Raw genomic sequence first — 15646 nt, 5'->3', positions numbered from 1 at the left:
TACTTGGTCACATCATTTCTAAAGATGGAATCAAGATTGATCCTGAAAGAGTTGAGGCAATCCAAAATATTCCTCTTCCCCATAATCTTAAATCCCTTAAATCTTTTTTTGGAAAAACAAATTTTCTTAGAAGATTTATTCCAAATTACGCGGAAGTAGCTAAGCCTATTCAAAGTCTCATGAAAAAAGATGTAAAATTTGTTTGGAAAGAAGATGGCAAAAAGGCTTTTTATTTCATGATTTTCTGCGCTTCAAAATTCTGAATTAAAATACAATACCATGGAAAAGCAAGCCTATGCCTTAGTCAAATCTCTTAAGCATTTCAAGACTTATGTGGGTTATTCCAAAATCATTGCTTTTGTCCCACATTCTGCGGTTAAAGATATATTAACTCAAACTGATTGCTTAGGGACTCGTGCTAGGTGGGTTACTAAAATACAAGAATATGATTTAGAGATTAGACCCACCAAGTTAGTCAAAGGCCAAGGCTTGGCTCAAATGATGACCAAAGGTAATGAAAAAGCTCTTGGTTTGATTTGTCTTAACGATTCATCTTCACTTGAGCTGCAAAGATTAAGAGAGCATGAGTGGTACAAGGACATTATTTATTACTTGTTAAATCTTACATGTCCTAACCATTTAGTTGCTCATAAGAGAAGGGCTCTTAGATTAAAAGCCACTAAGTATTGCCTTATGAAGGATGGCCTTGGATGGAGAAATCCTGAGGGCATAGTGCTTAGGTGTGTTGACGAAATTGAGTCCAAGAAGTTAGTTTTTGAGTTTCATTCGGGGTTTTGTGGTGGTCATTATGCTGCTAGAACTACTGCCCACAAAATTCTAAGAGCTGGTTATTATTGGCCTTCAATTTTTTTTTGATGTGCATAAGTTTGTTAGAAGTTGTCAAGCCTGCCAACTATTCACTGGGAAACAGAAGCTTGTTGCTCTGCCCTTACAACCTGTGGTTGTGGAGGCACCTTTTTAGCATTGGGGTCTGGACTTCATTGGTAAGTTTCATGAAAATTCTAGCAATGGCTACTCATGGATTTTGACTGCTACCGATTATTTCACTAAATGGGTTGAAGCCATCCCTGCTAAGAATGCCACTGAAAAGGTCATTATGGATTTCATTGAAAAGAATATCATTACTAGATTTGGTGTCCCTGCTAAGATCACTACTGATAATTCCAAGGCTTTTAGTTCTTCATAATTTTCATATTTTTGTTTCAAGTATGGCATTGTTTTCTCTCATTCATCAAATTACTATCCTCAGGGTAATGGACTTGCTGAATCAAATAATAAAAATCTCATAACCATTATCAAGAAGATAGTAGGAGATAATAAGCAATCTTGGGATAGCAAAATCAAGTATGCTTTATGGGCAGATAGGATTACTAAAAAGAAAGCTACTGGTAAAAGTCCTTTTGAATTAGTTTATGGCTTGGATGTAACTTTACCTGTGCACCTGAAATTGCCAGCTTATCAACTCCTTCAGCATTTTTCTACTAATAAAGATGTTGTTCAAAATAGAATTGATCAGATTGTGGAGTTGGATGAAACTCGTAGGATAGCTTTTGATAATATATGTAAAAGTCAATCTAACATTAAGAAAAGCTTTGATAAATCATCTCGATCTAGATCTTTGCAAGTTGGAGATATGGTACTCCTTTGGGATCACAAGAATGAAAAACCGGGAAAACATAAGAAATTTGACAGTTTGTGGCTGGGACCATACATTATCTGAGACATTGCTAGGCCAAATTCATTCCACTTGAGCAGATTGGATGGCGAACCACTTGACTTACCTGCGAATGGCCAAATGCTCAAGCTATTCTTCAAAGATGACATCTGATGCCATGGGGCATCCTCTGTATTGTATTTCTAACCCTACACCTTGTCATTTCAGCATTTCATTTCTGTTTTAGGATTAGATTTACTTTTCATGTTACTAGATAGTTAATAAATGAAGAGCTTATATCTTTCATGTGCTTAATGTTATATGATGATTTTGAATGGACGCTACTTATGTTATATTGTGTATTGCGTGGATGCAGATTCTGGATTCTCACATTCCTACAGTGCAGCAATGTGTCCCCAAGTAGAGCCAGATGTTGACCACTACATGTCAACGACCCATAGCAGTACACCCCCTTTTTTGCAAAAGGGATAGCACCTGATCGATGTGTCCATGTCATCCAACTATCATCATCAGCCTGATTGTCATGTTATAATGTAAACCCATTCTGCATCTATGTGATGTAAATAATCTTAGCAAATCTGTGTCATGTATGTAATTGCCTAGGTAAACCTATTTTTCTGGTGACAATCTACATTTCGGGAGTTTTTTTGTCTCACCGATCCATTCTCAGATGGTCGGCAGAGTTTTCCTTCAGCCTTACCCCAAAGCTGGAATGAATTTTGTCACCGAGATCTTAGGCGAGTCCTAGTGTTAGAGATTGAGTCTATATAAAACTGATTTGGGAATAATCCTAACTATTTGGTTAAGTTATTTTATTACAAATTGCTTAGTCTACTCGATTATATTTTTGTCGCAGAAATGGATAGTCTGTGAGGGTCTATTTCAGACGAGTTTCCCCCCCTTGTGATGTAAAAGATATGAAAATGATGATGTAAAGTGTCTTGAGGGTTGGAAAAATAATTTACCCCCTCATAGGTTAATTAATTAAATTTTCTGGCCAAAAATTAATTAAAATCCTAAGCCAGAAATTTAATTAATTATAGGTCCTAGGTAAATTTAAATTTTCCAAAGACAAAATTCGTGGGTCCTTAAAATTCAAATTTTAAAAGGTCCTGGGACTAAGGTAAATTAATTATTTTACTAAATTTTAAGCCTTTAGTCCCTAGGGGTTAAGTCAAAGTCAAATTTTTGAGGAAATTAACTCAATATTTTTATTTTTGGGTTAATAAAAATGCTTTTAATTGAAAAATTCAAATTTCCTCAAAAATTTAATATTTCAATGGTTGAGATTAAAAGAAATTTTAATTCTCATCGATGGTCGAGATTGCTTTGTGTTAAATTTGGACAACTAGGTCCAAACTCCATGTTCTGATGCTCAGATTAAGAGGCTAATATTTTTGTTGGATTCCTCTTTCTGAGAGGTGTAAAATCCATATAAAAATAGTCATAATCCGATGAGCAGAACTTATATTTTGAATTTATTATTCTTAATAAATTATATGTGCAAGGTCAGCCAGTTTTGTAATGTAGGCTCACATGCCCAACAGATGTGTCACACACCCTCATTGATGGATATATATACAGGAAAAGTTGGAGAGAATTTGATTATATCACAACTCTCATGTTCCTCTCTCATCCTAAAAGTACGAGCTACCTGGAGGACAAATTTCAGCCACACGTGGGAAGGACGAAGAGGATTTTTCTGCTGCTAGGGTTTCGCAGAAGTTTGACCAGCGTTGACTTTGGTCAACGCTTGGTCCAAACAAGCTGAAAACTTGTGGAAGGTTCGATTTTTGAAGACCGTACTACCTGGCACAAAAATCAAGGTCAAAGGGTTGACCGTTTTGCTGCTGCGTTGACTTTTAGCTTGCTGCCCCTGCGTTGACTTTTCAGGACAGCATTGACTTTTTTAGAACTGACTTGGGTTGACTCATCTACTGGTTGGAGGGTTGTTGTGACACATGCTGGGCTGGCTGACCAAAGGAGACTTTGCTGGTTGAAGCATCCTGTTGACCGCCGAAACGAACACATACATTTTTCTTGTTTCTGATTTGTCTTCTGTAAGATCTGCTTATATGTTCTATCTGCATTTTGCTTATCTACTTGTATGATTGCTGTGAGAAAAGTGAAATTGCTCTTAGCATAGAACATCTACAAAACTTAACATGGTATCGGAGCTGAGGTGAAGACAAACTCTATCTATAGCAATCATCATCGAAGAATCGGTCTCTCTCTTGAGCATCCGAATTTGGTTCTGTACAACGGTGGAGGAGTGCGCGTCTCTTGTACGTGGCTCCGAAGATGCAGATCTGAAATAAGGTGCCATGGGTGAAGTAGACTTGCGCAGGGTGGCGTAAGTCACGCAGACGGTAGGCTGGTATATCATTGTGCAGGAGACAGCGCAAAGGATTATACAGTCGGAATTAATAAACCTGAACTCGGTCGATTACTGGAGCGTATAGTTGTGTAAGGATTAAAGAGTTCTGGGTGGAGACCCGCTCTTTGATCAAAGCACAGGAAGTTATAAGTAAACAATGGTCATCGGGTTGGTGCGATAACAGTTTGTATATGACGCATAATTATCTGAGGGTTCGATAATTGTGCGGAGGTATATGATAATACAGGTTGTATGGACGTCGGGATGTTCGAATGACGGCAGCAGCAACCGAGTATCTCAACAATACCGCGTTCGGGGAGTAACTGTATAATATATATAGTCGCAGAGGTGATAAGCGCTGAGCTTATAAATGCGCGGGGGTATATATATATATATACTATTGACTGTCGAACAGACTAAGGATTGTCACGTGGACAGAACCGAAGTCTGTCACGTGGACGGCAGTAGAAATTACATACGCAGGGTTATATATATGTGGCAGTGCGTTGAGCAAACAGTACAAGGTTGCAGGACGGCACGTGGACGAATATATACGGGTGCGAACAGCAAAGAGAATTGCGTTGAACGTTGATAGCTGTCGAGTGGACAGAGGTACGCATATTGTAGAAGTGCTGGAGTCCTCAGACAGGCACGCGGGAGTTTATATATGCGCGGCGGGCTGGACTAAGGAGGTAATCCAAGGGACCGTCACGTGGACAGAACAGAGGTCTGTCACGTGGACAGAACTCAATCAGATATGCAGGTTTACATATGACTCGTCGACGGAAGCGCGGCTAAAGATATATATGTGCTGGTGCATATATATATGTGACGGGGCGTTTGAGCTGTTGATAAAAGGACGCGTGGACAGCAGTAAATAAATACGCAGGCTTATATATGTGATAAGGCGATGCGTGGTCAGTCACGGGGCTACGTATATATAAGCTGGTGCGTAAAGGCGAGCAGCGAAGAAAGTGCAGGTCTGTTAAAAGACTGACACTTGGACAGTTGTGAAGTATCATGGTGCGGGTGTTATGAAGACGTGGAACGTCTGAAGTAACAGAGCGAGGTTTATACAGCGATTGTTGGGGAGCGGCCACGCGGACAGAGATCTGTAATACAGTACAGAAGACTGCCACGCGGACGGAGGTTACCATACAGCGCGGAGATATTAAAAGACTGGCGTATACGAAGGTTGCAGACCTATCGGTTGCGCGGTTGTTGAGGACCTGTCACATAGACAGGGAGACATAGTATAGTGTTGGCATTGCAGAACGCTGGCACGTGGATAGTAATCCATAAACGAAAGGCGCTGGCCTGTTGTAAAAGAATAAGTGTGGCTGGATATTGACCCAATGGACCCTATGAAGAATAAGTCAAGCTGGATCCGGGATAGATGGAGTAGCAAGATCTCTGAATGGATAGACAGTCTCAGCATAGAGATGTCTCTGAGGTACAGTCTTGGCGTATTAAAGAACCACAGTCACAACAGTGACATAGTTGATTAGAATCATGATGGTGAAGGAGAGTAACAGTCTCGACATACCTGTAGGTGCCGTCAAGATGGAACTCGAATGGATGGTACAAAGATCTCATACTCAACATACCTAGTAGATCTCGGATGGATGAAGGAGAAAGGACTGTGGATCAGGACACAGTAGTAGCATGAAGTCTGGATTAATAATCTCGGTGTATCTATACTCTACTCAAATCTCAGCGCAGTGATACACTTGGCTACAGTATCGATGAGATCAAAGGCACATTGCTAATCACTGTCATCTCGTTGCAATGAACAATATCACAGTGATAAGAAGAAACAGTCTCGGTGAATAGTAACAACTACGGTCTCTGCATCAAGAGAAATGGTAAGGATCCATAACGTTATCACAGTCTTGATAGATGTAAGACTCACAATCTCAGCATAAGGAGGATCACAGTGATCCCTCAGTTATCCTTACAGTCTTGATCATGAAATACACTCTTGGTATATGATCTCAGCTAGAGTATGGTGATGGAGATATGATGAATCAGTCATCATAGTATTAGTCACAGCGAAGACCTCAGTTGCTTAATGAAGAAGCAAGATCTCAGCAGTACAGTAGAGTGATCACTTCAATGATGCAGCAGTCATGTTGACCTCAGCAGTGTTCAAGCAAAAGAATTGATGTCTTGGTCTTGGAGAGGCAGAATGTATCGAGGGTCATGGTCTTGGTGTTGTCACCGCTAAATGGCTCTACAAGATTAAACATGGATCTGATGGGAGTGCTGAAAAGTTTAAGGCAAGATTTGTTGCCCGTGGCTTCTCTCAAAAGGAAGGAATTGACTATGACGATATATTTGCACCTGTGGCTCGATATACCACCATCCGATCCATCATAGCCCTTGCTGCTACGCAAGGATGGAGTCTTCATCAGATGGATGTCAAGACCGCTTTTCTGCATGGTGCAATAAAGGAAGAGGTGTATGTAGAACAACCTCTGGGATTTGAAGTTCAAGATCTAGACACTTATGTCTGCAGGTTGAAGAAAGCCCTCTATGGGTTAAAGCAAGCACCCAGAGCTTGGTATGAGAGGATGGATAGTTACTTGATGAAGCTGGGCTTCACTCGAAGCAATGCTGATCCAAACCTTTACTTTAAGGTTGTGGAAGGAAAGCCTCTCATTCTAGTGCTGTATGTGGACGACCTCTTCCTGACAGGTGATGACCCTCTCATTCATCAATGTAAGAGGGAGCTTGCTGCTGAGTTCGAGATGAAAGACCTAGGACTGATGCACTATTTCCTAGGCCTGGAGGTCTGGCAGAGACCTGGAGAGATTTTCCTTTCTCAAGGAAAGTATATTGTGAAGCTTCTGGAAAGATTTGGGATGGTGGACTGTAAGTCCGTGTCGACACCAATGGAACTCAACTTTAAGAAGTTGAGTGGCAGCGTTGCAGGGCCTATCTTGGCCAATCCTACTGAGTATCGTCAACTCATAGGAGCTTTGATGTTCTTAGTGAACACCCGTTCGAACATATGTTTTGCAGTGAATACTTTGAGTCAACAGATGGTTGAGCCTCATCATTTTCACTGGGTTGGTGCCAAGAATCTTTTGAGATATCTTCGGGGCACGATAAACCATGGGCTGAGATACACCGTCAGGAGTGTGATACTCTGGGGATATACTGATGCCGATTGGGCTGGCAGTGTGGTGGATCGTAAGAGCACATCTGGATGTTGTTTCAATCTTGGTTCTGCTTCGATCTCATGGATGAGCAGGAAGCAGAAGTCAGTGGCTTTGAGCACCGCGGAGGCCGAATACATTGCTGCTAGTATGGCCTGTTGTGAAGCAGTTTGGTTGAGGAAGCTCTTTAGTGAGCTGTTCCAACATGTGCTAGATACCACTGTAATACTCTGTGATAATCAGAGTGGGATTCGTATGACTGAGAATCCTGTGTTCCACGACTGATCCAAGCATATTGATATCAGGTACCACTTTATCCAGGATATGGTACAGCGAGGCGCCGTAAGGCTCGATCATATAGGAACTGATGAGCAGGTCGCGGATATTCTCACTAAGCCCCTGGGGAAGGTCAAGTTCCTAACCTTCCGTGAGAATCTTGGTGTCGTGGAAAGACCCTATGATGTGGGTCCTGTTGGACGATGAGCTCTGGGAGCTCTGGGGGGCTTTGGGGATAGCTTCTCGGAGTTATAAGCACTCATAATGCTTCTGCCCCACCCTTGTGATTATTGAGCTGGTTCGCCGCTCATTTAATCTGTGCCCCGTATGCATCCTACCCATTGAGTTCAGGGCTCATGGGAAGTACCTCTCATTTGGCCAATGAGGTGTGGAAAAGCTAGAGACTATTAGCAAAGACTGATGGACGCATCAGAGATTGCCGTACTCTCTATCTAGGATGGCATGGTCCAACCACTTGATCTGGGATCAAGATTTGTGAGGTCTGGGACCTCTGGACTGATTATGTCAGTTGGGGAATGATGTCTTTGTGACTGACCCACTTCTGTTCTGAAATAAAGAAGCCAGCAAAGCAAGTTTCGGCGGGATGACTCACGATGTTAATTGCACTAATAGATGGAGTTCTCCCTAGTTGAGAGGGAGTGTTAAATTTGGACAACTAGGTCCAAACTCCATGTTCTGATGCTCAGATTAAGAGGCTAATATTTTTGTTGGATTCCTCTTTCTGAGAGGTGTAAAATCCATATAAAAATAGTCTTAATCCGATGAGCAGAACTTATATTTTGAATTTATTATTCTTAATAAATTATATGTGCAAGGTCAGCCAGTTTTGTAATGTAGGCTCACATGCCCAACAGATGTGTCACACACCCTCATTGATGGATATATATACAGGAAAAGTTGGAGAGAATTTGATTATATCACAACTCTCATCTTCCTCTCTCATCCTAAAAGTACGAGCTACCTGGAGGACAAATTTCAGCCACACGTGGGAAGGACGAAGAGGATTTTTCTGCTGCTAGGGTTTCTGCTGCTAGGGTTTCGCAGAAGTTTGACCAGCGTTGACTTTGGTCAACGCTTGGTCCAAACAAGCTGAAAACTTGTGGAAGGTTCGATTTTTGAAGACTGTACTACCTGGCACAAAAATCAAGGTCAAAGGGTTGACCGTTTTGCTGCTGCGTTGACTTTTAGCTTGCTGCCCCTGCGTTGACTTTTCAGGACAGCATTGACTTTTGTAGAACTGACTTGGGTTGACTCATCTACTGGTTGGAGGGTTGTTGTGACACATGCTGGGCTGGCTGACCAAAGGAGACTTTGCTGATTGAAGCATCCTGTTGACCGCCGAAACGAACACATACATTTTTCTTGTTTCTGATTTGTCTTCTGTAAGATCTGCTTATATGTTCTATCTGCATTTTGCTTATCTACTTGTATGATTGCTGTGAGAAAAGTGAAATTGCTCTTAGCATAGAACATCTACAAAACTTAACACTTTGACATGAATCACTCAAACTAGCCATTGGAAGATTTATCTTTAAATAGGAGGTCAGTTGTCAATTGAGATGATTCGATCTTTGAGTCGTGTGCTAAGTGAAAGCTCTCTTGTAATCTTTTTTATGAGCAATAAAGAAAGACTTTGGGGTTAATTTCTGCTGGTGTTACTCTTCGTGGAAATGTTGTAAGATGTGTTATTTTCATGCATAGATTTCCTTTTAGCCATTGATGATAGCTTTCTAAAGAGTGATTTGAGCACAGGTATCTTGCTCAATCACTGGGGTTTAAATGGTAATTTAAGTTTTGAATATAATAGTAGGTGTCTCTATTAAATCTGAATTTTATTATCGTTTTCTTGCTCTACGTTGATGGTTGAATTGAGTTGTGCATGAAATTCTTGATTTTCAGATCATCGGGCGTTCGAGGAAGTTTTCAGTTGGACCAGCAAACTCCCGATTTGTATTTTCTGAAGAACTCAGTTTGATTGGATCACGGACTTATCATAAAAAAAAAATTTGTTGATACATGAAGGGTTTTGGGCGAAACACCTCTGTTTAAAATAAAAAATTTCAAATTTTTTCTGTGCTAAATTGATAAATCTGGCTTTTAAGAGCCTTAGATTATCAGATCTGGGAGCGGAGTTGGACTCACACTTGCCAGATCTGATAGATCTGCTGTCCCTATGCATATATTTGTAATTTTTATTTTCTCTGACTAAGGTTTCTAGGGTTTCATTTATTTTGTATATCCGGGTTCTGGGTGTTTGTGTTTTCAGGAACGGGTTGCAGATCTGAAGATGAAGTTTGATTTTGAAGCCAGATCTAGGCCTTGGAGGGTAACATCTGCCTCAAAACCAGCTTTTGCAGGGGCATTATTTGGCACTCCAAGGGTTTCTTAAATTTTTATTGAATCTGGAAAAATCTTAAATTTTTTTAGAGGGTTTGACTGATGAATCTTAAGTAGAAGTACAACGTTTTAATCAGAGATTTCTGGAAAATTTTGTTGGGTTATTTGACTACCAATTTCTCCTGTTTGCTACCTGGTCTGCTGCCTGGGGTTTGTTTTTGTGCTCCCAAAAAAAATTCGAAATTGTTGGGAAGGTTTGTTTGTCGTTGCTCCAGCTCCCCTCGGCGCCATTTAAGTTTCAAAACCCCTTCCATCACTGCATAATCCGCCTTCCCTGCTATCAGTGGCTCCCTTCTTCACAGAAACCCGCAGCCTTACTTCCATACTCAACTTCTAAACCTACACACTGCCCTCGAAATCGATCATCCCTCAGTCACGCTGCTATAACCCTCATTGTCCATCCTTATCTTCAAGCCCGCAGCCTTTTCCTCCTGCATTCACATTTCCGATTCTCCTTCACGCCTTTTTTTCCTCTTCCAAACCCTGCATGATACCCTCTGCTCTCACCATCACTGCCCATCTTCAATCTACAGCTGCCTTACGCTGCCTTTCTTCACCCTCCCAGTCGTCACATTTTCCTTTCGCTGCCTTTCTTCCTCATCCAGGACCTTTCTTTCTTCCGCAGACCTGTCCTCCTTCCGCAGTCGTCGAGGTCTTCTCTCGGTCGACCTGCACCTGCACACAATAAACAATAAAAGAAAATCGATTCTTTTGTTATTGTGTATGGTGAAGTTTAAGGTTAAGCATTAGTTTTTTTTGTGTTACGTATAGTTTGGGATAGGGTTTGTATAATTTTTTTGTTTTTTGATCTTTGGTTTTGATTTTATCAATTTCATTTTTTGATTTAAAAAAAAAAATCTAAAAACATAAAAAAATAAAAAAGGGGTTAGATTTGGGTTTTCTTTTCATTTGTTTTATTTTGATTTTTATTTGTTTTATTTAGATTTAGATTTATTTATTTTATTTAAAAATAAAAAAACTCAAAAATATTAAAATCTCAAAAATTCAGAAAATATCTAAAAACCCTAAAAATAAAAATAAAAAATAAAAAAAATTAAGAAATAAGGGGGGGGCCTCATTTTTATATTTTGTGTGACTAGAAATCGAAATAAATTTTCACATTTAAAGGTTTTAAAAAAATTTATGTGGTCTCTAGCCCATTAAAAAATTTAAAAATTATTAAATCCTTTTGATTTATTTTGGTCACATTTTTTTTATTTTGCCACATTAAGTCTTGCTTAGCATATTAAAAAAAAAAATCTTCTTGAGGACTAATTAAATTGTCAAATTTAAAATTCCTTTTGGTGCCTTTTTGTGCTAAGGCTAAGATCTAAAGAAAACCTTGTGTGGTATCAAAATTTTTCCTTAGTTAAATGTGCTTAAATTTTTTATATCTAAAGGTTAACTATAGGAAGATGGTAAATTTCCTAGATTTGGGTCACTAATCATAAATCTTTCAATTCTATGATCTAAATCGGTTAGCGTTTAAATTTCGTGGTTGTTTAAAGTATTTGAATCTCTTAAAATTTAATTGCTAAGACATTGTGCATCTGTTGAATATCTTTCATCTATCTATCGTCATTGCTTGGATTATTTACTACTCGTTACATGCTAGACATTTTGCAAATGTTTTCAAGTGATTGTTAAAGAATCTTCTTGTGGAATTACAATAGATTGTGTATCTTTGTTTCCTAAGCTAAGCATACTTTGAGCATTTGTTGACATTGATATCAAATTGCAAAGTAGTTTTTGTTCTCTTTGAGCTAAATTGTATCAAGAAGATTTGAAATAAGCAGGTGTTTTAATTATAATATTTTCAAGAGTTTCTAAGTCTTCATCTAATAAAGCGAGTGTTCCATTTGGGTAATTGAGGGCTTTTGCGACATAAGTGTTTTCCCATCCTCAAGCCTAACTTCATCTCATCTTTTGGTGCATTTGCATATAAGTTAACTTTGCATAGATAAAATTTACTTCCAAGCATAAGCTTGGTCGATAGACAGATAGATCTCCATCTACCTTTTCTTGAGAAGCCTGTTTTAATAGTACTTTAAATGGTGACCTTGCAGTCGTCAGAGCCACAGCTCTCTGCAGCGCCGGAGGCACTGGGTATGTTAGAACTTAGAAGTTCAGGAGAGGTATCGTTAATCACACCTTAGTGTGCTTCTCCTAACCTTCTCTCTGCCAATTACTATGAAATCAGGCTCAACACAAAAAGGATTGAAGGATTCACAATCTAAGTAGGTATTTAACCAAAATCAACCAAGATTCCTACATCTCACATTAAGTTTTAGGATCTGCATTTCATATAAGATAGTCATTCACCTAAGCAGCAGTTGCCAATCGATTACTTGGTGTTCATTTCCCTAGCAATATCGTTGAATCCGTAAGGAACTAGTATTAATAGTTTAAAATATAATCAAATCCTAAGTCTTGCTAAATCGCAATCCAGTACTTGATCGCCTCGCTATGTCTCCTGAACTGGTTGGTTCCCAACTAGTTCCTCTTCATTCCATTTTTCCATAGGGTCTACCCCCCTTAGCCTATTGTAGGGAGACAACTTAAATGGAGAGATTAGGGATCAGGGTGATAGCCCCCAATCTAAGCATTGTCACAGTGCTTAGACATTCTGTGTGACAACAGAACCCATTAAAAATATTAATTATTTTAATAACTCCTCATCCAGATGGAATTTCTCAAAACGATTTCTGGGTCTTGGAGATCTCATGTGCCTTAGTCTCTCCACCAATTTTCATGGCTAGATCACATCCGATGCTACCACAAATCAACAAGCAACAGTTGCCAATATCTGGGTCTACGCAAAAGGATATTGGGCCAAGGTTTCTTAGCTCTTGGGGTCATATCCTCCACTTGGGTTTTCCCTAGCTTGCTTATGCAACCCTAGGTGCACTTGTTCCTTGCTATATTTACTCCTTACAACTCATAATTTAATAAAATGGCTCAACCTATGGTGCATGCGTATTTATGATTTTATTTGCTATAGCCTAGTTCATGTGTTTGTTATTAGCTGTAAATTTCAATTTGGAACATTACATAGACACAATTGCGAGAGCAAGAACAAGGCAGATCAAGCTACCCAATTCGCAGAGATTCAGCAAGGGAAGAGTTCAAGCCAGAGGAAGAGCATCGAAGATAGGGAGCAGGAGAGAAAATTCCTAAGGAGTTTCCCAGTAGTTTTCCAATGCCGGAGAGGCAGGAAAAGGGAGACCGAAATCTTCTACAAAGAAAGTCGTCCAAGTAGTGCGAGTTAGCCATTCCAGCTGAGTGAGTTGCCAGGAAGGGTTTGTTTCAGTTGTCGGAGGCAAAAAGTTTATCCAGAAGGCAAAGCGAATTTTCCCAGAGGCTAGAAGACACAATTTGAGGTTGATTGAGGGGTTGTACGACTTGTGCAAGCCAGCAGTGCAAGCAACCAAAGAGGCAATGCGAGCATGCCAAATGGAGGCCAAGTTATTTTGTAGAGGGAGAACTTTTCTCCTAATTATTTTGGCCAAAGTATTTGCCATAGGATTACCAATTGGGCATCTAGGTTACTGTACTCTCAGATTTTTGCTGCATAATAAAATAAACCCTTATGTGTTGCACATGTTTTCCTTTCGGGGTTTTTATGGGGAATATTAGTCCAAAAATTATTGTGTCGATTTTCATGTGTGTGCTTCTATTTCTCGGTTCCTGGTTTTTTTTTTCCGCAGCATAATTTTTTAGTGGAGATTGCAATTGTGAGTTATTCGTTAATTGTCAGAAACAATTAACATGCTAACAATTAGGAGAATAATATCTAGTAATTTCAATCAAGGAATTTTCACAGTCATTGGGAAATTTGGTACGATATTCCTCATTTTGTCCAATTTTGGGTCAAATGCAAGTGAAACTTTGGACTTTCAAGGAACTTGTGAGATAAGTCGATTTCCCCAAGTAAGAAAAAAAATTGTTGTAATGTAATGTTTTATGAAATTATTACTTAGTCTCCAACATGTGGATCACCTAGAGGAAGAGTCAACTAGTCGTTTTCTAGTCATTTAAGAAAAATTATAAAAGGATATCCCTCCTCTAGTGGGAGTTTTTGTTGATTTGTGAGATCATTTGACGCCACAATAAAAGACCTCATTTATGCAAACATTTTGCATGGGCTTGTTTTTCCTGTTTCACCTTCTTTTGATTTATATTGTAATAGGACCCATAATAAAACATTCACATAATACATATGATCATGCAAAGATTGGAGGGATGATCAGTTAAGGGGCTACATAGCCACATGGAGCAGGTGGACTAGGCGCTAATATACTTCATTTATTGTTGTAGGTGGAGCACTTGGAGCACAGGGTTGGACATATCCTTTAAGGGGAAGCTTCAACTTGTCAAAGAGCATACCATCACATAGTTGACCTGAAGGTTGGACACGCCTCACTAGATCTGCTTCTAGTTGGATCCAAAAGTTGTGAGGGGGTTTAAACATAGGTGGAGGCCATATTCTCTATCGAGACCAAGCCCACCTCACTGTCCAAAATAAATTATTGACTTGAGGGCAATTGTGGTTCACAACCCGGAAGTCTTGAGGTAAGATATTGCTGTAAAAGATAATCCATTTCAACAACCATCTCTTTATTAAAAAATGAAAACTTTTTATTTATATTTTAGATTAGTTTATTCACTAGCTTGTATTTCAAGGTTTACTATTAAGTAGTTAGTCTCAACCTTCAGGATTTTGAACAACAGAAGCATATCAAAACCAAGGATCAATATACTTGTTTTTTAATCTTTATTTCCACATTATTCATGGGTATATTGAGTTTATTCTTGCAGATCTGCATTAAAACATTCTTGTAGCACAACAGGTCTTGTTGATTTTTCCAGGTTTAGGGCACACTTCAAGTAAGTATCTCAACTAGAACCTTGTCGATATATTCTAAATTGATTATTTTTTAATCATATGTTTCATTTAGAGTCTAAAAACAACATTTTCCAACCATTACAATTTTATTTTCCTTCCTAATTTTTTTTAGGGTTTAGCACCCAATGGAGTTTGACCCCATATCCTCAACAATGTAATTTCCATCTTGCTGTTAATTACCTTTTGCTGGTATAAGGCATGGGATTGACCCAAAGTGGTTTAATTTTCATCCATTAGACTCCCCACCGTTAAATCTTTGATCTAGAGTGCTAAAGCACCATTAGGTAGCTAATTTCAAGGGGCATCGTCTGTTGTTTCTACATTTTCACTGCAAATTTAATAGTCTGCAGTCACAAAAAGGCAAGCAATTTAACTAAAGAACCCTTCTAACCAAGGTTTTAAACACAAATAATCATATAATTAGTTAGTATATTTCTTTTACGCTCATTTGAGCTATTCGCATATCATATATATTCCCTTTCGAGTGTCATACATTGCTGATCTAGAGTTATTACCTGCATATTTTACACAGTAAATTAGTAGGGAAGCAAACAAATTAATTACTCTGATTCACCTAAGATACCCTAGGAGGCACTGGTCCTTCTTGATTTGGGTGAAGTTATCTCAAAGTAATTCTCTCATAGCCTTTTAGGAGAGAGTTGTGCTTAAAATATGGAGACTTGGGCCAAAGTGATAGTGGACCCCTGTTCTGTGTGTGCCAATCTTAGCAAGTTGCAACCACCTTGGCAACTCTGCTAATTGATCGGTAACAAGCCCTTCCCCCATGCAAACTCCTACTAAGATGCCATGGC

At 39.2% G+C, this 15646-nt stretch overlaps 1 protein-coding gene across 4 annotated transcripts in view; it reads right to left on the bottom strand.

The window, feature by feature from the left end:
- The window catches only part of LOC149203496 (Thioredoxin superfamily protein), a 459228-nt gene that overhangs the window by 392710 nt on the left and 50872 nt on the right, over nucleotides 1–15646 (bottom strand). The window lies entirely within an intron of this gene.

Source organism: Pinus tabuliformis, chromosome 2_1, assembly GCF_031772625.1.
Source record: "Pinus tabuliformis cultivar Carrire ecotype Pingquan chromosome 2_1, CPIR1, whole genome shotgun sequence".
NCBI classification, from domain to species: domain Eukaryota; kingdom Viridiplantae; phylum Streptophyta; class Pinopsida; order Pinales; family Pinaceae; genus Pinus; species Pinus tabuliformis.
This window is presented reverse-complemented; position numbering and strand designations above follow the sequence as displayed.